This window comes from Chiloscyllium punctatum, chromosome 20, assembly GCF_047496795.1.
Source record: "Chiloscyllium punctatum isolate Juve2018m chromosome 20, sChiPun1.3, whole genome shotgun sequence".
Taxonomy (NCBI): Eukaryota; Metazoa; Chordata; class Chondrichthyes; order Orectolobiformes; family Hemiscylliidae; genus Chiloscyllium; species Chiloscyllium punctatum.
In genome coordinates, this window is record NC_092758.1 from 58,680,216 (window position 1) to 58,696,025 (window position 15,810).

A 15,810-nucleotide genomic window follows, 5' to 3' on the forward strand; every position below is an offset into this window, starting at 1 on the left:
TATGAATAAGGTCTCTGATTGTCCAGACTTCAAACAAGATCATTTATACTTTAATAATAGCTGAGGAGCCAAAAAGGCCATGCTAAAATCCAACAGACTATAGCTTTGACTATAGTGCCTCTACTATTCAGAACACCAGGAGGGATATTGATTTAACAACAAAGAATAGCATTTAGGTCATACGATGAAACATGGCAGTCAGTTCCAATTAATCATGGGAGAGGCCCTGTGTCGGTCTGGCAGCACTGGGTAAACTTCTCGCCAATTGAATCTGAGTTGGATGGACCAAACTGAAAAATTTGCTTGATCATGTTATGATATTAATTCGACTCACTAATGATCCAGTTGACATCCACTCTCCTTGAATCCATCAGAATTTAATTGAGTTACCTGTGGACTCTGAAAGCAATCCACGGTCCTTGCCTCTGACCCCCGCCCTCATGTCCAACTGTCCTGATACCCTCCTTCCATGATCCCATCCCCAAAGTCCCTGTCCTACCCCATTAGCAGCTGTTGCCAATTCAGAGAGCACCACCAATGATTGGCCTGAAGCTCTCAATGGACACAATCCCTAAAATCCTGGGGATGGCTTGATGTTTACCACTTATTCACCTGACAGGGCATCACACAGGGAAGAAATGTGTTTTTTTTTCAAATTGCAAATATTAAGTTTAGCCCTAAGTTAGCAAGCTGCACTCTATTGAATTGTGCATCCAACTACAAGTGATAGTTATGAGGCATCTACATCCTCACTTCTCATTCTTTGCCTGTTGTTTTACAGCCCAGACCTTTAAGCAATTTTGAGCCTGCAAGCAATCATGTACAGATGGTATAGATTTGTTTGTAGAGATTCTGCTAGTTATTATGTCTCTGGGTTTTGATCAACAGACAAGAAAATCATAAAGAAACCCACAGCTCACCAAGGATAGAACTCAGTCTTCCTAACTTCAGTTAGTACTTCTGGTAGGTAGAAACACTCTCTGGGGAATGATGCCCTGAAAAATAAGTCTTCCCCACAACCCATGACTGGCTTCACAGTTGTATATACACTCCTATATAGATTTTCATCATGCATACCAAGAAAAATAGAAACAAATGGTGCCTGCTATATGGGAGAAGCTGTTTGGTCCATCATCTGTGTGTCAGCTCACTGCAAAAGTAATAGAAAATTAATCCGATTACTCAAGTCTCTCCATATTGTTCCTCTTCAAAATCTAATCTCATTTTTTTGATAATAGTGCTCGCTGGCTCAACTATTCCCTTTGGTCACCCATGTGCTAACAATTATCGAAGTAAAACAATTCCACTTAACCTCGTCCAGAAATCTTCATAAAACCAGCAACATGTCTGTCTGGACATAAATTTTCATCTTTATTTGACCTTTCCATGACCTAGTGGAATGAACAGTTCTTAAAAAGTATTTGCTATGGGTGTGTTTCATTACTGGCATGACATTGGAGCCAGTAGATTAAGTTAACTCCTCAGCAAAACCGTCTTTTGAGATCACCTCCCTTTAACAAATGACAGACAAATTACTTACCTCGCCCAGCATAATCATCTTCAATTTAAATATTTATTCCAAACTCCAGATAAACTGAACAAAAACGTCTACAATGTAAGCCAACCCTGCTGTGTATTCAGAAAAGGGTCCACTTCTGGGTTTCCATTTTCCTCAATTAGCCTTCTACCCTTTACCCAGGAATTACTAGCATCTGTATATTGGCAGTCACTAATGTTTGAAGGGATCAGCATGGCAGGAAAATTGCAAAGGGTTATCATAAATCCCCTCGTCCCATCACTTCCCTCTTGAGGGGCCAGGAAGTGCAGCCTTTTGCCGTTCCTACTGGATGGGAGAAGGTACATGCCAGTCAAAGTGGGAATATGGTGGGTCAGCCCCTTGCACAATTTATCCAGATTTTTATTGACTGAATCTCTTGTCATTGGCTGGTAAATATGAGGCAAGGTGTTTTGAAATTAGGAAATATTTTTGACAAGTTCTGAAGGTGAAAGGAAAACAATAAGTGACAATTTAGATACATTGTATCATGATAATTATGCAGATTCGCTGCTTCATTAATTGAAATTCTCATTTCCATAGTTTTCTATGGAATATTGCAAGATCATTTAGCTTCGTTGATCATTAGAAATCACATAAAGCTTGCAAAAGGGCAATGCTATTGTTATATGGATACTCCTGAAAATATGCAACTTTTTATCATATGCAAAGCATTCAACTCCTAAATAGAGAATTATAATGAAAGTACTCTAGCATGCATTTGATTTTCAAACTTTATTCTTAGTTTAACTTTCAACCTTTCTGACCTCGGAAAAATGTCTGATTTGCTTCAAAGTGAAACTTTCCAAGCTGACCTTGGCAAGAATATTTTCCTCTGTTGCCTGACAACTGGCAACCAAGGGAAGTCTAAACATGTTGATGGTTAAATCGAGATCCTGAACTGGTAAGTTGTTGCTTGGCCAAGGCAGGATATGGTTATTGCCATTGTATCCTCACTTCATATTAGTTTGAGAACTAGCATACTTCCTCTCAAGTAATACATTGTGCTGAACATGATGTATTTCCACCTTTCACCCATTATATTCAAAATTCAAAGTATTTTATGACCTGGCTGCAGGAAAGAAAACATTTTAAGGAATTTCCTTTTAAAATATACGTTTTGTCATTCATCCATGCAGTGCTCTTAACTTTCAAATCCTCTCACGTCAGGGACAGATTACTAAAATGTATTATTCCATCTGTTGTCACAATCAAGAACATACCTGAGAAAATGACTTTGTGTCCATGTGTGAGGGATTCCATGTTCCAACTCCTTCTAAATTTTTGTCTAAACTTTCACCTGAATCTCTTGGCGAACAGTGATGATTGTTTACCTTGTTACCATCTCACAAACAAGACAATATAGTTTTCCTCAGCTGAGAAAACCTTCATTATTTTGCAAACCTCCTCACAGCCTCTTTGCCCCACAGGAAACAGTCCTAAGTGCCCCAAATGTCTGCCTGCAACTGTAGAACTAAATTTTCTCAACTGGGTCTTAACACCAAGTCGGTTTCAAAACTAAGTCAATAACCAACAAATAAGCTGTCTCTGGAAACTCTGTCAACTTAAGGACAGAAGGTGAACCAGGGAAGTGGGAGACACAGGCAGGGATTGCAATGTGATGCAGGAGATTCGATGTTTCAGGCCAGAGACCTTCATCATTCCTGATGAAGGGCTCCAGCCCCAAAATGTTGATTCTCCTGCTTCTTGGATGCTATCTGATGTGCTGTGTTTTTCCAGCAACACACTCTCAACTCTGATCTCCTACATCTGCAGACCTCACTTTCTCCTAGTCGCACTGTGATGGCCTGGGCCAGCAGGCCCCATTGGGAGAGTGGTGCTGCTAAAGCAATCAGGTCAGTGCCAGGATGTTTCAACTCAGAGGCAGCCTTGGTTGCTGCCAGAAAAGTCCACGACTAAAGAGGGCTGAAGCTGGTAGTAACTTTATGATGGAGGGAAAATCCCATCAGGAGAAGTGATAGGTATGTTTGCAGCCACTGATCACTATGGCCCTGTCTTTAAGACATTAAGCTTCTGAGTCCAGTGGCTAGCTGGTTTAGTGCTGGATGTCTACCTGAAATGAGCTGACAGACTTTGCACTTGGGTGAAGGTGGGCTACTCCAGCAGTGGGAAAATTTTGGTATCAGCTCCTAAGTGGGGCCTAATTGGCTTCTCACCTGGTGGAGTGAGCCATCAATGCTTTTATGAGTCAACTGCAAGGAGAATTGTGGTGGTAGAATTGCACCAAGGAGCCCTCAAAATACAGTTTTTTTACCTCCAAACTTGCCAGCGTTATTCAATATGTAGTTTTCCACCACTATGGTCCTCTTATATTTCTCCATAACCAGGTTCCAATAAATATACAAATCTAACAACTTAGACAATCTATAATCACAATATAGTTTGGTCACATACTTTATTCACCTTATTCCATTCGAACTATATATCTTATAATGGAAATAGAAAGATTGCTGGATTTAAATCATAGAGTTATCTCAATGCAGCACAGTAAAAGGTTCGAAGGCCAATATTGGTCATGCGGTTTGTCGTATATAAATAAATAAGTATATGCAGATATATTAAAATGTTGTAAGTTATGATAAAATGTAATTTATGTAATTTTGTCATCCACAAAATTAAACAGTTTATAATTTTGTTCACATTTTATATGACAAAATATGTCCAAACTCAGTCTGACTTTGGTCTTATTTGCCATTTTGATAGTTTTTTATACCAATTCTATCATTTCTGAAAAAGTGTGTGGGACTTAAGAATCTGTCATCTTCTGTTCATCAAGTGAAATGGAAAATTAAAAGCTTAATCTCCAGCACATTTCCCTCCTTGTGTGTTGTTTTTAAAAAAAGGTAGCATGCAACAATTTTTTGGTGCTGTACTTTCAATAAATCAGAGGAAGTACAATAAAATTTCACAACGATGGGTCCTGGGATTGAGGAACTTCAGCTATGATGATAGATAGGAGAACTTAGGATTGTGAGTGTTTTCCTTGAGGAAGAGAAAGCTGAGCGTGGGGTGTTGGACACGATAGACAGGGAGACACTGTTTTCGTTTGTGAAAGTATCAAGAATGAGAGGGCTCAAATTTAAAGCAATTCACACAAGGTCCAAAAGTGATATGAGAAAGACTTCTTTCATACAGCGAATGGTTTCGGTTGAGAATGCACCTCTTCAGAATGTTCAATTGAAGGCTCAATTGAATCAAATCTGTTTGAAAAGGAGCAATATGCTGTAACCATTCCAGTAATTCTGTTTAAATTGTATTGTTGTCTGATGATATACTCTATTAAAAGCACAAGTGTTATTGGAGTAAATTTTATTCGTATTGGAGGGAAATGAACATTGTGCAGGTGGGTATCCTCTATCAATAGAATGTTCGTTTTCTCAACGGTAGAGTTGAAATGCCAGCCTTAATTAATATTTGAACACAGCGAAACTTGAGTGAACTGGCATTTCACAGCTGTGAAACATTCTTTCACCTGTCAATAAAGGGGTCATCAATTACTTCAGTGGAAAACTCCAGTTACTTGGCTAAATACAGGTGGAAGGCTGACAAGTCATGTTTCACAGCCAATGTACTCGCATCAGAAGAGTACCTCCTAATATACAGTGCAACCTTTCTATTTCCCAGTATGGTAGCATCCTTAAGACTTGACATGGACAACAAAAGAAAAAGAAAGAACAAGAGACTGAGACTGATTGCTTTTGGTGGTCACTGACTGTGCTAAATTTCAATGTAAGGGGTAAAATATATGCTAATTTGTAATTCCAGTGAAGGAACACAGTTTAATTTAAATATTTCAACTTCCATCAGGAAGAATATCTTTTAAAATCCAGCTCTATTGAGGTGATCAGAAAGAATGTTCTAAAAATCTTGGTCATCAGTTTAAGTTTGTTATTTTTAATATTAAGTTAGCATGTAAATGATAAAGAATTGCGGTTGGGCAAAATCAGAATTCAATTGTTGTAAACATAAATCTAATTTAAAGGTTTTGAAAATGCTGGAAAACATTTATCAATTTGAAATATATGTAAATACTAGAAATTAGATGAATACTTACAAATACTATCCCTTTTTTTGGCTTTATAACAGTATGAAGATTTGGTTCTGTGCCATTTTGTAATTTGTTCCATGTTAGTGCTTAGAAACAAAACTGTCTGAGACACTTTAAGTTCAAAATTAGGGGAACAGTATTGTTCTTTGGCTGAATAATAGTGAGCAAGCCCAGGATCAACAGTTATTCCCAATTTAACAATATTTTCCAGATGCTTTACTTTCATGCAAACTGTCCTTAAGTTGATGAAGTAGTAACATCTTTACAAGAAGTAGCCATAAAAATAAATTCACCAATAGCTCAATTAACCAGAATAAAAATATTCCCCTCCATCCTAATTGTACAATCTCGGCCTTTTGTTTTATTTATTCATGGGAAGTGGGTGCCATTTATTGCCCATCCCTAATTGTTCTTAAGGTGGTGATGAGCTGCCTTCTTGAAACACTGCAGTACCTGATGCCTCAATCAGCCAGATAGTCTGTCCAGTTTTGTTTCTATTGTATGGGTAGCTTTCATGTAATTACTCAATGAGCAAATTCAATGACACTGACTGGAAAGCTGAATACTGTCTGTGCAGCCATTTCCTGAATCCCCGAGATATTTAAATATCTTACAGGCAAACTATTACTTATGATCAATGCCCAGTCCTTGAAGCAAAGAATTCACCTTCAGGATCTGTTGGCAAAACAAAAAACCAGCAAAGTTTCCCTCCATTATTGTACATTACATTTTATATTTCATGCCTCTGCTTTTCTAACTTATGATACATTTCTTAAGTACTTTCTAAAACCTTCTAAACTTCAACTACAATACTCTCTTTATCTCTCTGGATCCAAGTAGTTTTTAAAACCAAAAGCATAACTGAAACAAATGGAATGTGTTAGTTTATTATCAACTTTACTAATTGGGACAAAGTGTATATATTTATGATATAATGTTCAATATTGTTACATGTAACTCACATTGCATCACATTCTTTCTATGTCTGGTTCTTACAAAACAACTGATTGTTTTTCAATTTTTTATAGATCAACATTCATTGAAACATACTTGCCATCTTTTAAAGATCTTTTTGGTTCACTTTCTGCACAATGTATCTCTTTTTTAAAAGTTTTTAAAAAAAATACTGACCTGGACTCAAAATGTAGGGTATCGTATTAAAGTTTGCAAATTGCATGAGCCTCAGAAATGTGGTAACCAGTTCAGGGGACAGATATTTCCACAGCTTTTCAAAGATGTTTAGTATACTAGAAAGTAGGAAGCTATGGAAAACTTGCATACAGCACTGATCAAACTTCAGCTGAATGTGCAATTTAAGACATCACACTTTAGAAAATATATCAAAGTCTTGGCATAGTAGCCACAAGTGGAATCGCAGGAAACCTCCGAGCAGCAGCATCCATGTAGGTCCACGAAAAGGTTAGTGAGATGGAATCACTGGCTGATCTGTCAGGTGGACTCAGAAAGGTTTGGTGGAATTTGGTTTGGAGGATAAGGGAAAGAGGGTATTTACATGGGTGTATTCCCATCTCAATCCTGCAGGGAGACCCGTCAATGTAGATCTTGTGGCCTCAGTGTGGCTTTTAGCTCACCCTGAACCATTGCTCCCCACCAGTAGTGGAATACCAGCAGAGATGATGAGGTCCTTAAGTAACACTTAATTGGCCACTTCAGAGACTCGATCGATGAAGTGGCAAGACGGCCACCTTCACCCGTCTCTTACTGGGGGAGTCAGGTAAGCAATGGGCTCCCCAGCCCTGTGTTTTCCCACCCAATTTACCACAGGAAACCAGGGAAGAGGTTGCTGCTCCTTTGGATGATGTTCCTTGCATCCTCTTTGTCCACTGGATTAGTGCCAGATGATTTGAGGGTGGCACATGTTATTCCCTGTTCAAGAAAGGGAATGGGGATAATCCTGGGAATTACAGACCAAATCAGTCTTACGTCTATGATAGGCAAATTTTGGAGAGGATTCTGACAGACAGGGTTTGTGATTACTTGGAAAACCATAGTTTGATTAAAGATAGTCGGCATGGTATTTAAAGAGGCAGGTCATGCCTCACAAGCCTTATTGAATTCTTTGAGAATGTGTCAAAACACATCGATGAAGGTAGAGCAGCGGATGTGGTGTATATGGATTTTAGCAAAGCGTTTGATAAGGTTCCCCATGGTAGGCTCATTCAGAAAGTAAGGAAGTATTTGGCTGTCTGGATACAGAATCGGCAGGCCCAAAGAAGACAGAGCGTAGATGGAAAGTATTCAGCCTGGAGCTTGGTGACCAGTTGTATTCTGCAGGGATCTGTTCAGGGACCTCTGCTCTTTGTGATTCTTATACATTACTTGGATGAGGAATTGAAAGGGTGGGTTAGTAAGTTTGCTGATGACACGAAGGTTGGTGGAATGGTGGATTGTGTGAAAGGCTGTTGGAGGTTGCAACAGAACATTGACAGGATGCAGAACTTGTCTGATAAGTGGCAGATAGAGTTCAATCTGGAAAAGTGTAAAGTGATTCATTTCTAAGGTCAAATTTGAATGCAGAATACATGATTAAAGGCAGAATTATTGGCAGTGTGGAGGAACAGAGGGATCTTGAATTCCATGTCCATAAATGCCTTAAAGTTGCCACCTAAGTTGATAGGGTTGTTAAGAAGGTGTATGGTGGTGTTGGCTTTCATTAGCATGGGGATTGGGTTTAAGAGGCGTGAGGTTATGCTGCAGCTCTATAGAGCCCTGGTTAGACCACACTTGGAATATTGTGTTCAGTTCTGGTTGCCTCATTATCAGAAGGATGTGGAAGCTTTAAAGAGGGTGCAGAGGAGATTCACCAGGATGCTGCCTGGACTGGAAGTCATGTCTTATGAAGAAGGGTTGGGAGAGCTAAGGCTTTTCTCATTGGAGAAAAGAAGGGTGAGAGGTGATTTGATAGAGATGAACAAGATGATGAGAGGCATAGATAGAGTGAATAGTCAGAGACTTTTTCCCAGGGCAGAAATGGCTAAAATAAAGCGGCATAATTTTAAGATGATTGGAAGAAGGTTTTGGGAAGATGTCAGAGGTAGGTTCTTTACACAGAGTGGTGGGTGCATTTCCAGCAGTGTTAATAGAGTCAGGTACATTAGGGACATTTAAGCAACTCTTGGATAGGCACATGGATTATAGTAAAATGAAGGATATGTAGGTTAGTTTGATCTTAGAGTAGGATAAAAGGGTCAGCACAACATCACGGGCCTAAGGGCCTGTACTGTGCTGTAAATAATAAATAGATATCATTGCAACACTTCTAAAAGTCATCAAGGGGAATATAGCATATCTTCTTTCCCATCACAAGACAATAGTAGAAGCATCTATGCCATTTAGATTATTGGAGACAGGACAAAGGATAGAATTTTATTACCATACATAGTCCTCCCTTTCCAATACAAGTAGCTGGCGAGCAATCTCCAAATTGACCCCATCACAGTTTTGGGAAATTGTCATTACTAATTAGTTGGGAAAATTCAGAATCATTGATTCAACTTAATACTTTAGTACACTTTTGGAAGAGTGACTTTTATTTGGAGATATCACCAAACAGTTAAATCATGGCTTCCTTTTCAGATTGCCAGAAAAGATCAGTGATCTGATCAAAACAAACCTATTAATCAATAGCAATTATACAAATTAACATTTAATTTGCTTATCCATTTATCTCATTGGTGCATGTATCACCTTCACCCCCACCCCCACTCACCCATTGTACTCTATGCTACTTTCTCCCCACCCCCACCCTCCTCTCATTTCTCGCTCCACCCTGCAGGCACTCTGCCTCTATTCCTGATGAAGGGCTTTTGCCCAAAACCTTGATATTACTGCTCCTCAGATGCTGCCTGAACTGCTGTGCTCTTCCAGCACCACTAATCCAGCATGTGGTATATCTTGCTGTGTGTAAATCACTGATCTGGGTGCTTACAAAACAGAGAAACAACTGCACTACAAAAGTAATTGATTGACGATGAAGTGTTTTGGCCTTTTGTTAGGTTGTAAAAGATGCTGTACAACTATCATTTATAACTTTACGTGCTGACAATGAAAGTAAACATAACTGTGATCTCTTGGGAACTCAATTTCTTACTCTTCTGTCAACCAAGCAACATCAATTTACCCAAACTATCTCAACCAAGTTTCCCTCCATTATTGTACATTACATTTTATATTTCATGCCTCTGCTTTTCTAACTTATGATACATTTCTTAAGTACTTTCTAAAACCTTCTAAACTTCAACTACAATACTCTCTTTATCTCTCTGGATCCAAGTAGTTTTTAAAACCAAAAGCATAACTGAAACAAATGGAATGTGTTAGTTTATTATCAACTTTACTAATTGGGACAAAGTGTATATATTTATGATATAATGTTCAATATTGTTACATGTAACTCACATTGCATCACATTCTTTCTATGTCTGGTTCTTACAAAACAACTGATTGTTTTTCAATTTTTTTATAGATCAACATTCATTGAAACATACTTGCCATCTTTTAAAGATCTTTTTGGTTCACTTTCTGCACAATGTATCTCTTTTTAAAACGTTTTAAAAAAAAATACTGACCTGGACTCAAAATGTAGGGAATCGTATTAAAGTTTGCAAATTGCATGAGCCTCAGAAATGTGGTAACCAGTTCAGGGGACAGATATTTCCACAGCTTTTCAAAGGTGTTTAGTATACTAGAAAGTAGGAAGCTATGGAAAACTTGCATACAGCACTGATCAAACTTCAGCTGAATGTGCAATTTAAGACATCACACTTTAGAAAATATATCAAAGTCTTAAAGGTGGTGTAGAAGAGAATAGTTAGAATGTTATCAGGGATGAGGAACTCCTGTTACCAGGAGAAGATGGAAGTTTATGCTTCAGAGAATGCTAAGAGAACATTTAATATGGGCCCTTCAAAATAATGTGTAGGTTTGTTGGAGTAAATACAAATAAATTGTTTTCAAAAATTACAAGCTCAATAACTGGATGATATTTATTAAAACTGAATCGCAATAAAAAAATGCAAAATGAAGAAATATATTTTTGTAAGTTATGGTCAAGAAGACCTGCCTGAAAGTGGGGCAAGCAGATTTCAAGATAACTTTTAAAAGACAAATGGGTGAATATTTTAAAGAAAAGAAAATGTAAAGAATTGCAAAAATTAGCAACTCTTTGGTTGAAGTTATTTCTCTTCCTCTCAGTCCTAAATGATGGACTCCTTACCCAAATACAGTGCCCCCATATTTTAAACTCCCCCACCAACAAAAGCAATCTTTCAGCATCTACCCTCTCAAGCCACTTCAGAGCCTTGTATATCCAAATGAGATCACCCCTCATTCTTCTGAAATCCAAAGAACATAAGTCCAATTTCCTCAGCCTCTCACCGTAGGACAATACTGTCATCCCAGGAACCAATTTCATGAACTTTTGCTGTATTGCCTCCAATGCATGTAAGTCTTTTATAAATGTGGAGATTCAGACATTTGGGCACCAGTTTGCTGATCTCAGTTTGAAATTCGACCCCTAATTCTCATTCCCTGTATATGAGTCAAGGAAAGTACACTGAAGGGGATCTTTGTGAAGATAATACTCCAATAACATAAACGACTCATCCCAGGTAGACTTCAGAACAAAACCCAAGGTAATTAAGAACAAATTAACCAGTAATCTTCAGAGTGTTTTAGCAGCAACCATTTCCACATTAATGTATCTTCTTACAATGATTAAACCATGTTCTTCCATTTTAAGATAAATCTTTTCCACACCATGTAGAAAGTATGAAGAGTCGATCTGTTGTTTGACTGATTTTAACTTGTGTGTGATTTGGGCAGCTAGTCGAGAGGTTGATGGTATGGGATCGAGGCAGTTTTAGAATAGCTGCAACGACACACATAATTGCATCAAGAAACAAACTGGCCTCTGTCCTTTTATACATAATTTGTAGTGGGCCTCCTGAGGCAGATTTAAAGTAGAAATGCACATCACGAAGCAAGGTTTCAACGACTGAAGATAAATTTCATTCCAGGACAGTGTGGTATAGGGTAAATCTGTGCTGTTCTCTCTCAGCATGTGTTAACATATCTTCCCTTTCATTACCCCAGAACAATACCTGTTATGGTCTCGTGATTCATATGGGCCCAACAGCAGCAGAAGTATAGCAGCTTACCAGCAAGCTCTCATACGCTGCTAAACCCAGAAAGCATCAGCTGACTAGGCAGAAGGGTGGTAAGGACAAGCCAGGGAACTATAGACTAGTGAGTCTGACCTCGGTGGTGGGAAAGTTGATTACTTACAATGTGGAAACAGGCCCTTCAGCCCAATAAGTCCACACCGACCCTCCGAAGAGCAACCCACCCAGACCCATTCCCCTACATTTACCCCTTCATATGGGCAATATGGCATGGCCAATTCATGTAACCTGCATATCTTTGGACTGTAGGAGGAAACCGGAGCACCCCGAGGAAACCCACACAGACACGGGGAGAATGTGCAAATTCCATTCAGACAGTTGCCTTAGGCGGGAATTGAACCCACGTCTCTGGCGCTGTGAGGCAGCAGTGCTAATCACTGTGCCACCATGCCAATTAGATTCCCTACAGTGTGGAAACAGGCCCTTTAGCCCAACAAGTCCACACCGACCCTCTGAAGAGTAACCCACCCAGTCCCATTTCCCTCTGACTAATGTACCTATCACTACGGGCAATTTAGCATGGCCAATTCACCTGACGTGCACATCTTTGGACTGTGGGAGGAAACCAGAGCACCCGGAGGAAACCCACGCAGAATGTGCAAACTCCACACAGACAGTCGCCCAAGGCTAGAATCGAACCTGGGACCCTGGTGCTGTGAGGCAGTAGTGCTAACCACTGAGCCACCATACCACCCTTGTTGGAGGGAATCCTGAGGGACAGGACATACATGTGTTTAGAACGGCAAAGACTGATTAGGGATAAAGTGAGGACTGCAGATGCTGGAGATCAGAGCTGAAAATGTGTTGCTGGAAAAGTGCAGCAGGTCAGGCAGCATCCAAGGAACAGGAGAATTGACGTTTCGGGCATAAGCCCTTCTTCAGGAATGAGGAAAGTGTGTCCAGCAGGCTAAGATAAAAGGTAGGGAGGAGGGACTTTGGGGAGGGGCTTTGGGAATGTGATAGGTGGAGGGAGGTCAAGGTGAGGGTGATAGGCTGGAGTGGGGTGGGGGCGGAGAGGTCAGGAAGAAGATTGCAGGTTAGGAAGGCGGTGCTGAGTTCGAGGGATTTAAGGTGGTCCCTCGAACTCAGCACTGCCTTCCTAACCTGCAATCTTCCTGACCTCTCCGCCCCCACCCCACTTCAGCCTATCACCCTCACCTTGACCTCCCTCCACCTATTGCATTCCCAATGCACCTCCCCCCTACCTTTTATCTTAGCCTGCTGGACACACTTTCCTCATTCCTGAAGAAGGGCAACTGATTAGGGATAATCAACATTGCTTTGTGCGTGGGAAATCATGTCTCTCAAACTTGATTGAGTTTTTTGAAGAAGTAACAAAGAGGATTGATGAGGACAAAGCGGTAGATATGATCTATATGGACTTCAGTAAGGCGTTCGACAAGGTTCCCCATGGGAGACTGATTATCAAGATTAGATCTCATGGAATACAGGGAGAGCTAGCCATTTGGATATAGAACTGGCTCAAAGGTAGAAGATAGAGGGTGGTGGTGGTGGGTTGCTTTTCAGACTGGAGGCCTGTGACCAGTGGAGTGCCACAAGGACCGGTGCTGGATCCTCTACTTTTTGTCATTTACATAAATGATTTGGATGCGAGCATAAGAGGTACAGTTAGTAAGTTTGCAGATGACACCAAAATTGGAGGTGGAGTGGACAGCGAAGAAGGTTACCTCAGACTACAACAGGATCTTGACCAGATGGGCCAATGGGCTGAGAAGTGCAAGATGGAGTTTAATTCAGATAAATGTGAGGTGCTCCATTTTGGGAAAGCAAATCTTAGCAGGATTTATACACTTAATGGTAAGGTCCTCGGGAGTGTTGCTGAACAAAGAGACCTTGGAGTGTAGGTTCAAAGCTCTTTGAAAGTGGAGTCGCAGGTAGATAGGATAGTGAAGAGGTTGTTTGGTATGCCTTCTTTTATTGGTCAGAGTATTGAGTAGAGGAGTTTGCAGGTCATGTTTTGACTGTACAAGACATTCTGGATTAGTGGTGCTGGAAGAGCACATCAGTTCAGGCAGCATCCAAGGAGCAGCGAAATCGACATTTCGGGCAAAAGGCTTTTGCCTTTTGAGGGTGGTACGTGTATGGAATGAGCTGCCAGATGAAGTGGTGGAGACTAGTACAATTACAACATTTAAGAGGCATTTGGGTGGGTATATGAATAAGAAGGGTTTGGAAGGATATGGGCCAGGTTCTAGCAGGTGGGACTAGATTGGGTTCGTATATTTTGTCGGCATGGATGAGTTGGACCGAAGGATCTGTTTCCATGCTGTACATCTCTATGACTCTAAGTGGGTACTGCAGATGCTACGGTAAGCAAGCTGGGGGAAGGGAAGGATCCATCTACAGAACAGCTTTTTGGCTGCAGGCAGGCAGAAATGACCAGGATACCTGTGCGAGTGCTAGTCCTACAGTCTGCACCTGGGAGCATCCCTCCAAATTACTAAAATAACACTCCCACCTGCCCCACCTATCCCTCCCATCACCTTCCACCAGAGGCTAAAAGCTAGATGCTGTCAGTAGAGTCCAGGTAGTTCTGAATAATAAGTCTTTTAATAAGCTCATTCACTCCCTGCCTGCCAACCACAATCCCACCCTGACAGAAAGGGCTAACGATGGGAAAGGTGTCAAAAACACAGGATAATATTTGGGGGTGAAATGAATATGAGAATTATTGTGATGTGAATTATATTCATCACCTTTATTACATTCGGTACTTTCATCTCCAGCTTGTTTTTATAACAACTTGTGAGTCTGCTTTGTCAATATGGCATTGATTTTCAATGGTGTCACTGTTCCTTAATGCTTCCTTAATGGTTAAGGAAGGAGTGAAAGATGTGACAAGGACTGTGAGCACAGAAGCCTTTGTGAGACCTTTCAGTGTAGCAGAAATACTGACAATTAGGCAAACACTCAGTACTTATGATAAGATCTTGCCAAATCATTCCTTTTTCTGCTGCTCTCACCTTCTGTCTGGTCTTAAACATAGCACAGCACAGGAACATTCCCTATAGGATGCCCAGGCGGAAGATGAGGTGCTATTCCTCCAATTTGCACTCTGATTTACTGTGGCAATGGAGAAGGCCAAGGACAGACATGTCAGCGATGGAAAAAGAAGGGGAATTGAAATGGGCGATGACCTGGAGGTCAGGCTGGTCCTTACAGGCCCGGCTGAGATGCTTGGTGAAATGTTCCCTTAGTTTATGTTTGGTCTCCCCAGTGTAGAGAAGGCAACATCGGGAGCACCTGATACAGTAAACTCAGTTGGAAGAGATGCAGGTGAACCTCTGTCTCACCTGGAAGTTTATTGGGGCCCTGGATGGAGATGAGGGAGGTGGTGTGCCATCAGGTTCTGCAACTTTTATGGTTACAGGGAAAGGTACTGGGGGTATTGGGGAGATTGTTGGGGAGAGTGGCATGAACCAAGGAGTGATGAAGGAAACTGTCCTTGTGGAAGGCGGAGAGGGGTGAGGAGTGGAAGATGTTCTGGGTGGTGGGGTCTAATTGGAGTTGGCGGAAGTGTTTGAGGATGATATGTTGGATGCAGAGACTGGTGCAGTGGAAAGTAAGGACAAGGGGAACCTTGTCAGTGCATTCCATGCACCTATTACCCTCTGTGTAAAACTCTTGCCTTGCACATCTCCTTTAAACCTACCTCCTCTCACTATAAATCTATACCCCCTTAATATTTGATATCTTCACTCTGGCGTGGGGGGGGTAAGACTGACTATCCACACCTCATAATTTTATATATTTCTATCAGATTGCCCCTTAGCCTCTGACGCTCTAGTGAAAACAATTCAAATTTGTTCAACCTGTCCATGGAGCTGATACGCTCCAGCCCAGGCAGGATTCTGGTCGACCTCCTTTGCACCCTGTCTATAGCGTCCACGCCTTCCTGTGGTGTGATGGCCAGAACTGCACACAATACTCCAAATGTGGTCTAACTAAAGTTGTATACAGCT

The 15,810-nt window shown here is 40.7% G+C and overlaps 1 protein-coding gene across 2 annotated transcripts in view; it reads left to right on the forward strand.

Moving 5' to 3' along the window:
- The window catches only part of ablim3 (actin binding LIM protein family, member 3), a 337,989-nt gene that overhangs the window by 169,039 nt on the left and 153,140 nt on the right, over positions 1-15,810 (forward strand). The window lies entirely within an intron of this gene.